This window comes from Zea mays, chromosome 2 (genome assembly GCF_902167145.1).
Source record: "Zea mays cultivar B73 chromosome 2, Zm-B73-REFERENCE-NAM-5.0, whole genome shotgun sequence".
Taxonomy (NCBI): Eukaryota; Viridiplantae; Streptophyta; class Magnoliopsida; order Poales; family Poaceae; genus Zea; species Zea mays.
This window is the reverse complement of record NC_050097.1, coordinates 169990038-170005672: the sequence shown is the minus strand read 5'-3', so window position 1 is coordinate 170005672 and position 15635 is coordinate 169990038.

Sequence of the window (15635 nt, the reverse complement as noted above, 5' to 3'; positions counted from 1 at the left end):
TATGTAGTAGCTCCAGTGGTCTTGATGTTGTCATCACATTTTTGTTGTGATGAGTGCTTCCCACTTGTTTTCCTGCCTGACATGCTGCACAAGGTCTATCTTTTTCGAAGCATACATTTGTTAGTCCTAACACATGATCTCCCTTTAGAAGTTTGTGAAGGTTCTTCATCCCAACATGTGCTAGACGGCGATGCCACAGCCAGCCCATACTAGTCTTAGCGATTAAGCATGCATCTAGATCGGCCTCCTCTTTCGAAAAATCAACTAAGTAGAGTTTGCCATCTAGTACACCCTTAAATGCTAATGAACCATCACTCCTTCTAAAGACAGATACATCAACATTTGTAAACAAACAATTGTAGCCCATGTGGCACAATTGACTAACAGACAGGAGATTATAGCCTAGCGACTCTACTAAAAATACATTAGAGATAGAGTGCTCATTTGTGATGGCTATCTTTCCCAAGCCTTTGACCTTGCCTTGGTTCCCATCTCCAAAGATAATCGTATCCTGGGAATCCTTGTTCTTGACATAGGAGGTGAACATCTTCTTCTCCCCCGTCATGTGGTTTGTGCATCCGCTGTCGATAATCCAGCTTGAGCCCTCGGATGCATAAACCTGCAAGACAATTTACGCTTGGGTTTTAGGTACCCAACTCTTGTTGGGTCCTACAAGGTTAGTCACAATATCTTTTGGGACCCAAATGCAAGTCTTGTCTCCCTTGCATTTGGCCCCCAATTTCCTATCAACCACTTTCTTATTCTTACAACAAATTGCAAAAGAAGTATTGCAAGCATGGTAAATTGTAGATGGTTCATTACATACTTTCCTAGGCACATGATGAACAACATTTTTTCCTAGGCATATTTCTACCATGCACAAAAGAAGAACTTGAAGCAATCGTAGCATGTGAATCATAGGCATAACTCCTATGAGCATTTCTAGAAAATTTTCTATCACTATAGATGAAAGCATGATTCCTTTGAGCACTATTAGCCATAGGGGCCTTCCCTTTCTCCTTGGCGGGAATGGGATCCCTTTGGCTTGTTAAGTTCTTGGCTTCCTTTCGAAAGCCAATCCCATCCTTAATTGAGGGGTGTCTACCAACCGTGTAGGCATCCCTAGCAAATTTTAATTTATCAAAGTCACTTTTGCAAGTCTTAAGTTGAGCATTAAGACTTGTCACTTCATCATTTAATTTAGAGATGGAAATTAAATGTTCATTACAAGCATCAACATTAAAATCCTTGCATCTATTGCAAATAATGACATGTTCCACACATGAACTAGATTTATTAGCTACTTCTAGCTTAGCATTTAAATCATTATTAACACTCTTTAAACTAGAAATAGTTTCAATACAAGCAGATAATTCCAAAGATAGCATTTCATTTCTTTTAACCTCTAAAGCAAGAGACTTTTGCACACTTACAAACCTATCATGCTCTTCATATAAAATATCATCTTTCTTTTCTAAAAGTCTATTCTTTTCATTTAAAGCATCAATCAATTCATTGATTTTATCTACTTTAGTTTATCTAAACCTTTGAATAAACTTGTGTAATCTACTTCATCATCACTAGAGTCATCATCACTTGAAGTAGTATACTTAGGGGTATCTCGAGCGCTTACCTTTTTCTCCTTTGCCATGAGGCAAGTATGACGCTCGTTGGGGAAGAGAGATGACTTGTTGAAGGCTGAGGCGGCAAGTCCTTCGTCGTCGGAGTCGGAAGAAGAGCAATCTGAATCCCATTCTTTTCCAAGGTGCGCCTCGCCCTTCGCCTTCTTGTAGGACTTCTTTTTCTCCCTCTTCCCGCTCTTTTCTTGTCCTTGGTCACTATCATTATCGGGAAAGTTAGCAATAAAGTGACCAGTCTTACCGCACTTGAAGCAGGAGCGCTTTCCCTTTGTCTTGTTCTTGTTTGGGTACTCCTTGCATCCTTTTAATGCGGTCTTGAAGCGCTTTATGATTAGGGCCATCTCATCCTCGTTTAGCCCGGCCGCCTCAACTTGTGCCACCTTGCTAGGTAGCGCCTCCCTGCTGTTTGTTGCTTTGAGAGCAACCGGTTGAGGCTCATAGACGGGTAGAGGGCCATTGAGAGCATCATCAACGTATCGCGCTTCCTTCACCATCATCCGTCCGCTTACAAACTTCTCAAGAATCTTCTCGGGAGTCATCTTTGTGTACCTAGGATTTTCACGGATTAGGTTCACAAGATGAGGGTCAATGACAGTAAAAGACCTGAGCATAAGTCGGACGATGTCGTGGTCCGTCCATCTCGTGCTTCCATAGCTCCTGATCTTGTTGACCAGGGTCTTGAGCCTGTTGTACGTTTGCGTTGGCTCCTCTCCCCTGATCATGGCAAACCTTCCAAGCTCGCCTTCTACCAACTCCATTTTGGTGATCATGGTGGCGTTGTTCCCCTCATGCGAGATCTTGAGGGTGTCCCATATTTTCTTGGCGTTGTCCAAGCCGCTCACCTTGTTATATTCATCCCTGCACAACGATGCTAACAAAACAGTGGTAGCTTGTGCATTTTTATGAATTTGTTCGTTAATGAATACAGGGGTGTCCGTATTATCAAATTGCATTCCATTCTCAACTATCTCCCAAATACTAGGATGGAGAGAAAAAAGGTGACTACGCATTTTGTGACTCCAAAAAGCATAGTCCTCTCCATCAAAGTGTGGAGGTTTACCGAGAGGAATAGAAAGCAAATGGGCATTGGAATTATACGGAATACAAGAATAATCAAATGAAAAATTTGAGTTAACCGGTTTCTTTTTCTCGTCGTAGTCATCGTCTCTTGGGGAAGAAGAAGACTCGTCGCTGTCGTAGTAGACGATCTTCTTGATGCGCCTCTTCTTCTTCTCGTCCTTCTTCTTGTGACTCGAGCCAGAGTCAGTGGGCTTGTCGTCCCTTGGCTCGTTGAGGAAGGACTCCTTCTCTTTGTCGTTGACCACCATCCCCTTTCCCTTAGGATCCATCTCTTTGGGCGATTAGTCCCTTTCATGAAGAGAACAGCTCTGATACCAATTGAGAGCACCTAGAGGGGGTGAATAGGTGATCCTGTAAAATTCAACAACTAATAGCCACAAAACTTGGTTAAGTGTTAGAATGATAAAATCAAGTGGCTATAGATCAAGCTCTTGTGAGTCACAATAATCACACGAAAAAGCAATCACAAGAGACACACGAGTTATCCCGTGGTTCGGCCAAATATAACACTTGCCTACTTCCACGTTGTGGCGTCCCAATGGACGAGGGTTGCACTCAACCCCTTTCAAGTGATCCAATGATCAACTTGAATAACACAGTGTTCTTCTTTCTTATACTTTCTCCCGTTTGCGAGGAATCTCCACAACTTGGAGCCTCTCGCCCTTACAATTTATGATCACAAAGAAGCACGGAAGTAAGGGAGGGAAGAGCAACACACAAGACTCAAAACTAGAGCACAATCACGCACACAAGCCACAACTTGAGCTCAAAACACAACTCAAGGAGTTATCTACTCAATTGGAGCTCAAGTCACTATCTCAAAGAATCGAATGCGCGAGAATGGAGTCTTGATGCTTAGGAATGATCAAAGAATGCTTAGATGCTTCCTCCATGCGCCTAGGGGTCTCTTTTATAGACCCAAGGCAGCTAGGAGCCGTTGGAGGCATTCTTGGAAGGCAATTCTTGCCTTCTGTCGGGTGGCGCACCAGACAGTCCGGTGCACCACCAGACAACCACTGTTCATGTCCGCTGCGCGATTTCCTTCCATTCCTGGCATAGCCGACCGTTGCAGTCCTCTGGCAGTTGGCGCACCGAACACTGTCCGGTGCACACCGGACAGTCTGGTGCCCCTGCCGACCGTTGGAGCGGGCCACGCGTCGCCCGCGGATTTGGTGGCCGACCGTTGCGCTGGCGGCCGTTGGCTCACCGGACAGTCCGATGCACCACCGGACAGTCCAGTGAATTATAGTCGTACGCCGCCAGAAACTCCCGAGAGCAGCCAGTTCGCCGGAAGCCAGCCTGGCGCATCGGACACTGTCCGGTGCACCACCGGACAGTCCAGTGTGCCAGACTGAGCAGAGTCTTGGCTGCTTCGAGCCAAGTTCTTCTCTTCTTTTCTTTTCTCTGATTCTAGCACTTAGACAAATATAATAGTACACAAAAACTAATGTACTAAGTCTAGAATCATACCTTCTTGTTGATTTGCACTTCATTCATCATTTGGCATATAATAACCCACTTAATATGTGTTGGACACTTAATCACCAAAATATACTTGAAATGGCCCAAAGGCACATTTCCCTTTCACTGCCCCTTCCATGGATCCACCTTCTGTTGTAATCATGAAATCCGTGTTATGTATCTAACCTTGCGCTTAGTTCAAGGCCTCGCTTGATGATGAATAAGGAACAAATCACTAGGAACCTGGCCAAAGGGAAAGAGTCCACGTTCTCAGGGGTGGTTCAGGGTAGCTGCTTAGCCTAGTTTCGTATCGTAAGCCTACACCCTCCACCACTCCATAACAGCTGACCAAGTACCATCGGCTAGGTACCTAGAGGTCCAGACCATGTCTAGATTTAAGGGCTAGTCCTAAAACTAGGCTCAGTAAGATTCAACTGCATGATTCGGGGGATTGAATGCAACAAGGTAGGGGTCATGTGGGTACGTTGGTGAGCTTCGACCCTAAGCCATATATAGGATCGACCTCTAGTCTGGTGTTTCCCTCAGACAATCTAAGCTACCTCCTAGAAGAGCCAAAATACCTTGGGGCCAGCAAAAAAAATCTTGCCCTTGAGCCAAGCTACACTTGCGTGGGTCCCAGTCCGGTAAGACCTATGTACATAAACCCGGCCTCTGGCACCATCTGTGGTCTAGCCCGATAGGGGTCGTCCTTGTAAGCTCAGTCCCTAGTGATTTTCGTGCAATATCTCGCATATCTAGTAAATGAAGAAATGTTTTGCTCTCGGTACAACCCTTAGGTATTGGCTCCACCATCATATTCTTAACCTAGGTATGATTCTCTTTCTACCTCCTGCTCGAGATTCTCACTTTTGTTGTTATCATGAAATCTGAATTATGTAACTAGCATTGCCGCTTAGTTTGTGATCCCCTTAATACTGAACCAGGTATAGACTAATAGGGGCTTGATCTAAAGGAAAAGTCTACATTCTCAGGGGTGGTTCGAAGATAGGTAGCCACTTAGTTTGGTCTTGTACTATAAGCCTACACTTTCCGCCGCCTAGAATAGCTGACTTAGTACTTTTTGGACCAGGTTCCTAGAGGTCCACGCCTCGTTCAAATTTAAGGGTCGAATCCCTAAACTCTGCTCGGCAAAAGCTCATTTGCATAACTCGATAAGTTGAGTGCAACAAAGTAAGGATCACGACGGTACGCTACTAAGCACTATTCTTGAACTATACTCAGAATAGCTCTCTGGCCTAAAAGGTAGCCTCAGACATCTGGGACTACCTCCAGAGAGCCCCTATGCTAGGGGGTCAGGAAAGGGATATTCTTGTCTTCGAGCCGAGCTAGGTGTATGTGAGGGAGAGATCATTTTTGTCTCTCCAAACGAGTTGCCCGGAATGCCACCAGACCGAGACATAGAATTTGCCATAGAATTGCAACCAGGTAATGCACGTATGTCAAAAAGACCTTACTGGATGCCGCCAGTCGAACTAGCCGAATTGAAGTAGTTGCAATAATTATTGGACAAGAGTTTCATCCGACCGAGTATTTCACCTTTGGGATGCCCAGCCTTGTTCGTAAAGAATCTGGACGAAAGCTTAAAGCTGTGATTAGATTACTGCCCTCTTAATGCAGAGACCATAAAAAATAAGTATCTTTTGCCCTGTATCGATGTTCTCTTTGATCAATTAGTTGAGTTAAAGTGTTTTCCAAATAGACCTTCGTTCCGGCTATCATCAAATTAAGATTCGAGCAAGTGACTTCCCAAAGACAACTTTCTCAACTAGATATGTGCTCTATGGATATCTGGTGATGTCTTACGAGCTTACCAATGCACCAACTTACTTCATGTACCTGATGAATTTAGTGTTCATGCTTGAGTTGGACACATTTGTGGTGGTTTTCATCGACGACATATTGGTATATTCGAAGAATGAGGAAGAGCATGCCAATCATCTGCACATAGTTTTTCGACGTCTAAGAGACCACCGCTTGTACGCTAAGTTTTCCAAATGTGCTTTCTGGCTAAAGGAGAATAACTATTGACCCAGGTAAGGTGCGATAGGTAATGGATTGGAAACCTTCGACCATCGTTCACCAAATTCAGAGTTTTCTGTGACTACCTGGATATTATCTCTGCTTTATTCTAGATTATTTCTCTCGAATCATGAAGCCCATGACAGAGTTGTTGAAGGTAGGAGTTAAGTTTGAATGGAGCTAAAATGTCTTCCACACCTTAAGGCAACAACTAACCATCGCACCTGTATAAGCACAACCCGACAATTCCAAGCCATTCAATGTGTATTGTGATGCTTTGGGCACTGGACTTGGTTGTGTTCTAATGCAAGACAATCGAGTTATTGCATACACATAACGAGCACTCATGACTCATGAGCAGAATTACCCAACACATGACTTGGAGTTAGCTGAAGTGATGCAAGTGTGGCGGAACTGCCCGAATTATTCCAACTTAAGTGCCTAAGCCCCGCCTTAGAGGCTAGACCACACTTAAATGGGAATAACCCGTCAATCCCTCGGATCTAGTCCGACACGGCCACTGACAGGATCAAGTACCACAATCTCACTCGATGGTGATTCACAGAGCAAATACAATAAAGCATAAAACCATACATGTCAGAGTATTAAATTATTACATCATCATCATCATTGGAGTTTTTGCAAAAGTAACCATCATTGTTCGAAGTGCAGCGGAAATAAACTAACGGTAAATAAATAGAGAGATGGGGAAGCCTGTCCCATCACTCCTCATGCTCCTCCTCAGCCGAGGTAGGGTCCCACTCGACAGTCCAACCCGGTGGCAAAATGGACGGCCAAGTCACTCCAGAAACCATGTCCTCCAGAGAACCTGTAAAAATTATGCCACAAGCAAGGCTGAGTATACTAATACTCAGCTAGACTTACCCGGTGTGAGGAGTCTACTCCTCTACCTCTAGACATGCAGCTGATTGGCTATGGGGTTTAGTTGCCAAAAGCACTAGCTGAGTTTCTAAATCAAGTTTTTAACTTTGTCAAAATTAAGTGTGACTCTCTTAAGGCTAAAAGTGGACTATCTATTCATACATGGTAGCAAGCATTTTTAACAATCAACATCTTATATCAACTCATCATATTTCCACTTGTTACTCAATGCAGTACAATGGATCAAGCAGTCTCATTAGCTGCGAGAAGCAGACGATTCGAATCGAGTTTTTATCCTTGCAAGGTAAACCTAAACACACGACACGTAGGGGCACTCCGTCCCCACACATATCAACCGTCCCCATCGATTCCCTGGCAACAGAAAGGGGCTCACCGCCTTGGTGTACAATGCCTCACTGACCCCGACTGGCCGTCGTGCAGTGACCGCACTTGTACCCACCATAACCGGAATGGGAGACCACGTCTCAGGTCGCGTGAGGAGGGCAATCTGCGGGTAGGTTCACTCAGGTACTAGGCTTACCGATTTACCATATTTCTCGGTATGTGTTTAGTACGTTCAAACGCTTGACACAGGTATCCGCACGTTAATCCTTATTCCATTTTCCATCTCGTAGACAACCAATCCCCATGGATTGTTGTCCACAACTAGAATCATGATGATATAAAAGTGGGTACAACCAATTCCTGATCTCGCACGAGTGCTAGAAAAATCACTCATCTTCTACCGAGATCCTAATTAAATAAAGCAACTATTCGACCTAGCATACTAGTATCCATCTCAAAAGGAATCCTGAGTTCATGCAACTAGGGTTTCAATCAACTCCTACACTTAAGTGCACAGTACAATCCTACAAACATTAAGTGCAGTAAAATAGCATATAGAACAGGTTATGCATAAAACCGGGGCTTGCCTTCCAAAGCAGTGGCAGGCAGGTCCTCTGGTGCAGGCTCGGGGGCTGGATCCGGGGCTACCTCCTGAGCAGCTCCTTGCTCCGGCACGAGGATGTACTCTCCGTCAGCAAGGTTACAGTCTATTGAATGCAATGAGCATGTATGTCAAGATTATGCAGGATTTAATAACATTATGCTAAAAAGAAACTAAGTCAAGAAGTAACTTAGGGTTTCTTGGTTATGTGGGGCTTCTAGTGGGTTAGACTTATCAACTTTAGGCTTAGGTTTTTGTCGAGGATAAACATAGGGAATTTGTATTGCTCTTGTATTCTTCAGTGGATAAGATATAAAGGATTTTAGGATGGCACCATTTTTCTATTACCCACTTTTCCCTTTCTTTTATTTTCTACTTATGGTTTCTATGGTAGGTTTGAACTATGACAGGGGTTTAATATTTTCCAAAAATTCTGTAAAAAGTACAGTGGGTTGCCATTTGCTATTCTAGCTTGTTTTAAGAATTTGAGGCTTAAAGTACAAAGGCTAGGCTTTAAACAAAAATAACAAGAGTTATGCAAAATGGGCCACTTTACACTACATCTCTTAGTTAGGGGTGGGTTCTGTCCTAAAGGTTATTTTTGCTGGCATCCAATAGTAATAATAGGCTTCTGTGTTAAAAATCACTGAAAACTAAGGGGTGGTTATTTAGTTATGATTTTCTTAAGTTTAATGTCAAAAAGGCACTTTCTACTACATTATTATTTGAAAAATGTCAAACAGCAGATTTCATATTTTTCCTAAGTTCTCATTAATAAAACATTAGTTATCCCCAAGGGTGGGGGTGTTTTTACCTTGGGGTTATTTTTGTAGGGTTTTTCTAAGTTATTCTTATTTTATTAAAATAAAAGGTATCCTACTTATTTTATACTAAACCAGGGTATGATAGATTTTTCCAGTGAACTATATTGAATAAGTATCCCAACAAAAATAGAGGTGCTCTCTGGTTCATTATTTATACCCCCTTTTCTATTTTTCTTAATCCTAAGCATATTGCAAAATAAGGGGTAAAGACTAACTTATTGGGGTGGACAGAGAGGTTTAACATTTTTAAACAGGTCAGTAGGTAGATATAAACTTCTCTAAATTTTTCTAACCCTAGTCAAATAGCACAACTATTTTTCTTTCTATTATTGAGCTTTTGGCTAAAACTATCATTAAATCAGAACTTTAAAGTTTTCTATAGTACCAAGGGGTTTTATATTTTTCTTAAGTAGGTTACATTAATTAAAGTCTGGCAAAATTGGTTTGACCAAATTTGGATGAACTAAGCTGAAGTTATGAGTTTTTAAAGTTTCTGTTCAAATTAAAAACAGACTTAATAAAGGTTTTCTGGAAAAACAGTTTACACCGAGGTCCCTGGGTTTAAACTAAATCAACCTTCGCAATTCTACCCTTGCACCACTATTCCCCTGTGTCTCTGACATTTCACAAAACCCCCTGACCTTCTCTCCCTCTCACCCGCAGTCCTTCCCCCAATGTAAACAGTAACCGCGGGAAAGAAAAGGGTGGCGCGGCTTACCGGCGGCGAGGGAGGTCCGGCGAAGGGTGGGGTTGGCTCGGGGAGGCTCTGGCGGTCACGTCGAGGTACGGCTTGACGTCGGGGATGGCAGGAATCGCTCGGTCCACGCGCGCAGGCGGGTGTTCTCGTCGGCGACGAGTGTACCGGCCAAACCACGACGAACTGGTTCAATCCAAGGGCACGGTGAGCTTCACGGGGTAACGTAGTGACCGTGTGCACAAGGAATCGAAGGATGGTTGAGTGGATTACCCGGTCCACGTACTCCGGCGGGGTTGAGAGCTCCGGCGAGCGTGGACTGGCCTCTCCGGCGAAGCAAACTCCGATTCCTCGCTCGGGGAGCTTCACGGAGGTGTGCACAGTCTTCTCCGAGGGCTGGACGGGGTTGGGAATGGCTCTAATGGCCGGTCTACGGTGGCAGAGGGATTGGGCGGCCGCGGACACGCTGCGCACGGGCAAACGGCGGCGAGCTAAACTCCGATGAGGTTTGAGGGTGCGCGGAAAAGTGCAGTCGAAGTCTGGGAGGGCTTTATAGGCGCGGGCGCGGGCCATGGCGCTGGCTTGGCTCGGGCGCGGCGCTGGGCATGCGGGGGCGCGCGCGGGCGTGCTCTGGCGCGGGCAGAAAGTGTCGAACACGTGGAGGTGTGATTCTTCCATTGTTCAAACGTCTGCAGAGATCGCAAACGTGCGAATCTTGCCATGAATCCGGCGCAGACCTCTTCCTGGCACCTAGGGCTATCTCACATGTGTGAGTTCCAATGGAGGATACGCCCTAGATCAGGAGATAGACGGGCGCCAAATCTGGCTTGTCTCACTGCCCACATTGCGACAAAACTGATGCCAAGACCTGTCAAACGTCAAGGGCTCGGTCTCTACTTTTTCCAGGGGGTGCCTTAAGTGGTATGCCACACTTTTGGTATAGAACCCAAGTGGTTTTGGTGCCATCTTCAAAGTGAACACGGTTGATCTTTAAATTAGGGTTAAAATTGGACTTAGAGAGAAATAGAGAGCTCTAGCTCTCTCTCCACTTGGAGATTTGATTTAGGGTTTCTCCAGGGGTCTTTTTGCAATATTTCCCTCCCCTAAGTGCTGGTTATAAGGTTACTTAAGGTTTGGGTAAATGTTACTCATGCTTTGCACACTTGTTCACTCTCTTTTCCCTCTCATCAAGGGTTTTGGGAGATAGGGTTTAAGAGAGGTCTAGGGTTCTTCTCCCCTCTTATCCAAGGTAGTAAGTGTGCAAGGATTAGGGTAAAGCTTTTGGTCACTCACAATCCTTGGTTAACATCTAGCTTTTCAAGGCCCTCATGCTTCTGCTCCTTAAGTTCTTCCACAGGTGCTCATAGCCTTAGTATCAAGGTGGGTTCTAGCCATGGTAACACCTGGGGTGTTACAGCCCTCTCCCCTTAAAGGAATCTCGTCCCGAGATTTTAGGTAGAGGCCCTTGGAGGGTGCTTGAAGGTGTGTTTGTGTTATTCTTCCTTTACACTCAAGTTTCTCTTATTAACTGCTCTTCGAATGTCATTCTCTTTGCAACTTCAGAAGGAAGCCCTTCTTAAGTTAAATCCATAACTTAGACTATCCTTGTTATCTAAGTTTTTCTTATAATTGAATTCAAAGGGCAGGTGGGGGTTGGGTTTTTTTGGGGTTACATACCGACTCCTTTGGGCAGAAAGTCGGGAAAGCGAGAGCGTAGAAAATCCTCAGTCTCCCATGTAGCTTCTTCTGCTGAATGGTGACTCCACTGAACCTTGTACATTCTGACCGACCTTGCCCGAGTTGATCTTTCCTTTTGATCTAATACCTTGACGGGGTACTCTTGGTAGGACAAGTCTGGTTCTATCTCAATGTCTGGTTCTGGCAGCACCTCAGTGGGTAGGCGAACAAATTTCCGCAGCTGAGATACATGGAACACATTGTGAACTGCTGACATGTGGGGTGGCAATTCCAGTTGGTAAGCTACGGGTCCACAACTTGCCTTGATCTCATAGGGTCCAATGTAGCGAGGAGCTAACTTGCCCTTGATCCCAAATCTCTGGACACCCTTGGTGGGTGATACCTTAAGATAGACATGATCTCCCACCTCAAACTGTAGAGGCTTCCGCCTCTTATCATGATAGCTCCTTTGCCTGGCCTGAGCAGCTTCTAAGTTCTTGGTAATAGTCCTGACCTTTGCCTCTGCCTCAAGTACCAAGTCTGGCCCAAAAATTTCCATTTCTCCTGCTTGAGACCAATTCAGTGGGGTCCTACACCTTCTCCCATATAAGGCTTCAAAAGGTGCCATCTTCAGACTGGACTGATAGCTGTTATTGTAAAAAAACTCTGCCAAAGACAGACACTTGTCCCAATCCTTTCCATAGTGTAGTGCACATGCTCGCAACATGTCTTCCAAAATCTGATTCACCCTTTCTGTCTGGCCATCTGTTTGAGGGTGATATGCTGAGCTTCGGATTACGTGGGTCCCGAGTGATTCTTGCAGCTTCTCCCAAAAGCGTGCCACAAACAGTGCTCCTCTGTCAGATATAATGGTCTTTGGAATACCATGCAATCTTACTATCTGATCAACATAAATTTCTGCGTACTTCTCTGTCTTGTGGGTGGTGTGCACTGGCAAGAAATGAGCAGTCTTAGTCAATCTGTCCACAATAACCCAAATAGAATCATGGTGCCTGGATGTATTGGGTAATCCCACTATGAAGTCCATGCAAATGTCCTCCCATTTCCAAGATGGTATGGGAAGGGGTTGCAAAGGGCCTGCTGCCTTCAAATGACTAGCTTTGATTCTCTCGCAGGTATCACACTCAGATATGTACTTGGCAATTTCCCTTTTCATTCTAGTCCACCAATATAAAGATCTAAGATCATGGTACATCTTGTTGCTACCCGGGTGCATGGAGAATTTGGAAAGGTGAGCTTCATCTAGTATCTTCTTTCTGAGCTCAGGGTCCTTGGGAACAACTAATCGATCTCCAAACCATAAAATTCCCTTGCTGTCCTGACGGAAGCACTTGTATTTTTCTGCCTTTTGCTTGATCATTCCCTTAATAACCTGAACACCCTTATCCTCAATCTGTGCCCTGACTATCTGCTCTTGCAACGTGGGCTCCACCGAGATATAGCTTAGGTCACCCGAAGAAACCACTTCTAGGTTCAATCTGCACAACTCATCACACAGGGTGGTAACTCCCACATCCATGTTCATACAATTGCACTGGGCCTTTCTGCTCAAAGCATCTGCCACAACATTGGCTTTACCAGGGTGGTAATGCACCTCTAGATCATAGTCCTTGATCAACTCCAACCATCTTCTCTGCCTCATGTTCAGATCAGCCTGAGTGAAGATGTATTTGAGACTCTTGTGATCGGTGTAGATGTTACAGTGAGCCCCCATCAAGTAGTGTCTCCATATCTTAAGAGCATGAACCACCGCTGCCAACTCCAGATCATGTGTAGGGTAGTTCTGCTCATGAGGTCTGAGTGCTCGGGAAGCATAAGCAATGACTCTGTTATCTTGCATCAAGACACAACCCAAACCTGTACCAGAAGCATCACAATAAACTTCGAATGGCTTGGTGTTATCCGGTTGAGCCAGCACTGGGGCTGTTGTCAAATGCTGCCTCAAAGCGTGAAAGGCATCCTCACACTTTTGGCTCCAATCATACTTGACTCCCTTCTTCAGCAGTTCAGTCATTGGTTTGGCAATTCTGGAGAAATCCGGAATAAATCGTCGATAATACCCTGCCAATCCCAGAAAACTCCGAATCTGCCTAACTGTAGTCGGGGGTTTCCAATTCATCACCTCTTGTACCTTCTCAGGATCAACCGATATCCCTTCCTGAGAAATTGTGTGACCCAGGAATTTAATCTCCTTCAGCCAGAATTCACATTTAGACAACTTGGCATACAATCGATGGTCACGCAGTCTCTGAAGTATGGTATGCAAATGTTTGGTGTGCTCGGCTTCATTCTTGGAATATACTAGAATATCATCAATGAAAACGACCACGAAGTTGTCCAACTCTGGCATGAATACTGAGTTCATCAGATACATAAAATAAGCCGGGGCATTGGTCAGCCCAAAAGACATCACCAAAAACTCATAGAGCCCATATCAGGTAGAGAAAGCCGTCTTGGGAATATCACTGGCACGGATCTCAATCTGATGGTAACCTGAGCGAAGGTCTATCTTGGAGAATACCTTGGCTCCTACCAACTGATCGAACAGAACATCAATACGGGGCAGTGGGTACTTGTTCTTGATAGTCACCGCATTGAGAGGGCGGTAGTCAACACACATCCTCAAAATCTCATCCTTTTTCTTCACAAATAATGCTGGACATCCCCACGGTGAAGTACTCGGGCGAATAAACCCCTTGTACAATAACTCTTGCAATTGCTTTTTCAGCTCTGCCAATTCCGCGGGAGGCATCCTATAGGGTCTCTTGGAGATAGGAGCAGTCCCGGGTTGCAACTCAATTGCGAACTCAATGTCTCGGTCAGGTGGCATCCCTGGCAATTCATCCGGAAACACGTCCGGGTAGTCACAGACCACTGGGATCTTTTCCACTGGGGATTCCATCATAACAAAGGCACAAGAACGGGTGCATCCCTGGTCAGGCAAATATAAAATAGTCTCACCATAAGCAGGGGAATGAATTTCAATGGCCCTGGCTGCAATATCCAATACTGCCTGATGCCGGGTCAACCAGTCAGCTCCCAAAATAATATCCACGCTATCCAATCCTAAGATGAGAAGGGTGGTTCTAATCACAAGACTACCAAATTTTATAGGCACTTGCTTGTTGATTTGATAAGTGGCAACTCTGCCTCCTGGTGTTGAAATTGTAATGCCCCCATCGGTGTGGTGAAAGGGCAACTGGCACTTTGCACTAAATTTGGCACTGATAAAACTATGTGATGCACCAGAATCAAATAGAATAATAGCAGGATAATTTAAAACTGTAAAGATACCAGTCATGACAGGTGCTCCCTCTGGAATATCAGCCATGGTGGTGAAGTTTAGCCTGCCCTGCCTCACTTGCACCTTCTGCCTCTTGCCTTGGTTCTGATTAACATTCTGCCCCTGCCTCTGCTGGTTCCTGGGGCAATTCTTGGCGTAATGTCCGGTGTTGCCACAAGTGAAGCACCTGTTGTCATTTGCCTGATGGTACTGCTGCTGCTGATTGTTCCTCTGAGCTGGAAACTGGGTGCGGTTGGGTGCCTGCTGCTGCTGATGCTGAGGTCGGATCACCCATCGCCCTTGCTGCTGCTGGGGTCCCCTGCCCTGGGTGTCGGACACAATCCTGAAGCGCTGTGGCTGAGCTGAGGGTCCTGCCACAGGGGTCTTCCTCTTCTTCTCTGCCTGTCTAGCTGTAATGCAGTCCTCTTGGGAAATAGCCATGTTGACCAACTCATTGTAACTGTTGGCCCTGACGGTGTTGAGACGGTCACGGAGCTTAGTGCTGAGCCCCCTCCGGAACCTGTCTCTCTTCTTCTCATCTGTATCTGCATGATATCCCGCATACTGGCACAAGTCATTAAAAGCCTGGGCATACTGCAACACTGTCCTGTTGCCCTTAGTGAGTGCCAAAAACTCATTGAGCTTCCGGTCCATAATCCCGGCCCGTATATGCTGTCCCCTGAAAGCTGCCTTGAACTCCCTCCACTCCACCTCTCGGTCCTCTGGCTGCATAGCAAGAAAATGATCCCACCAAGTCCTTGCAGGTCCGCGAAGCTGCTGGGTGGCGAACCTGACTTTGGTGACCTCTGAGCAAGCTCCATGGAGTAGCGGGAATTTGGATTCCACCACTCGCAACCATACATCTGCATCAAGTGGGTCCTCTGCCCTTATGAACAATGGTGGCTGGGTGCTAAGGAATTCCTGGTATGTAGCCGCCGCGGGGTGACGCTGATGGTCTCCACCACCATAGTGCTGAGGTGGTGGCTGACGTTGAGCCAGCTGCCTCAGGATCTCATTCTGCTAAGCCATTAGCTCCTGCAGAGTGGGGGGTGGTGGCGGCGGTGGAGGAACGCGCTCATTTTGGCCA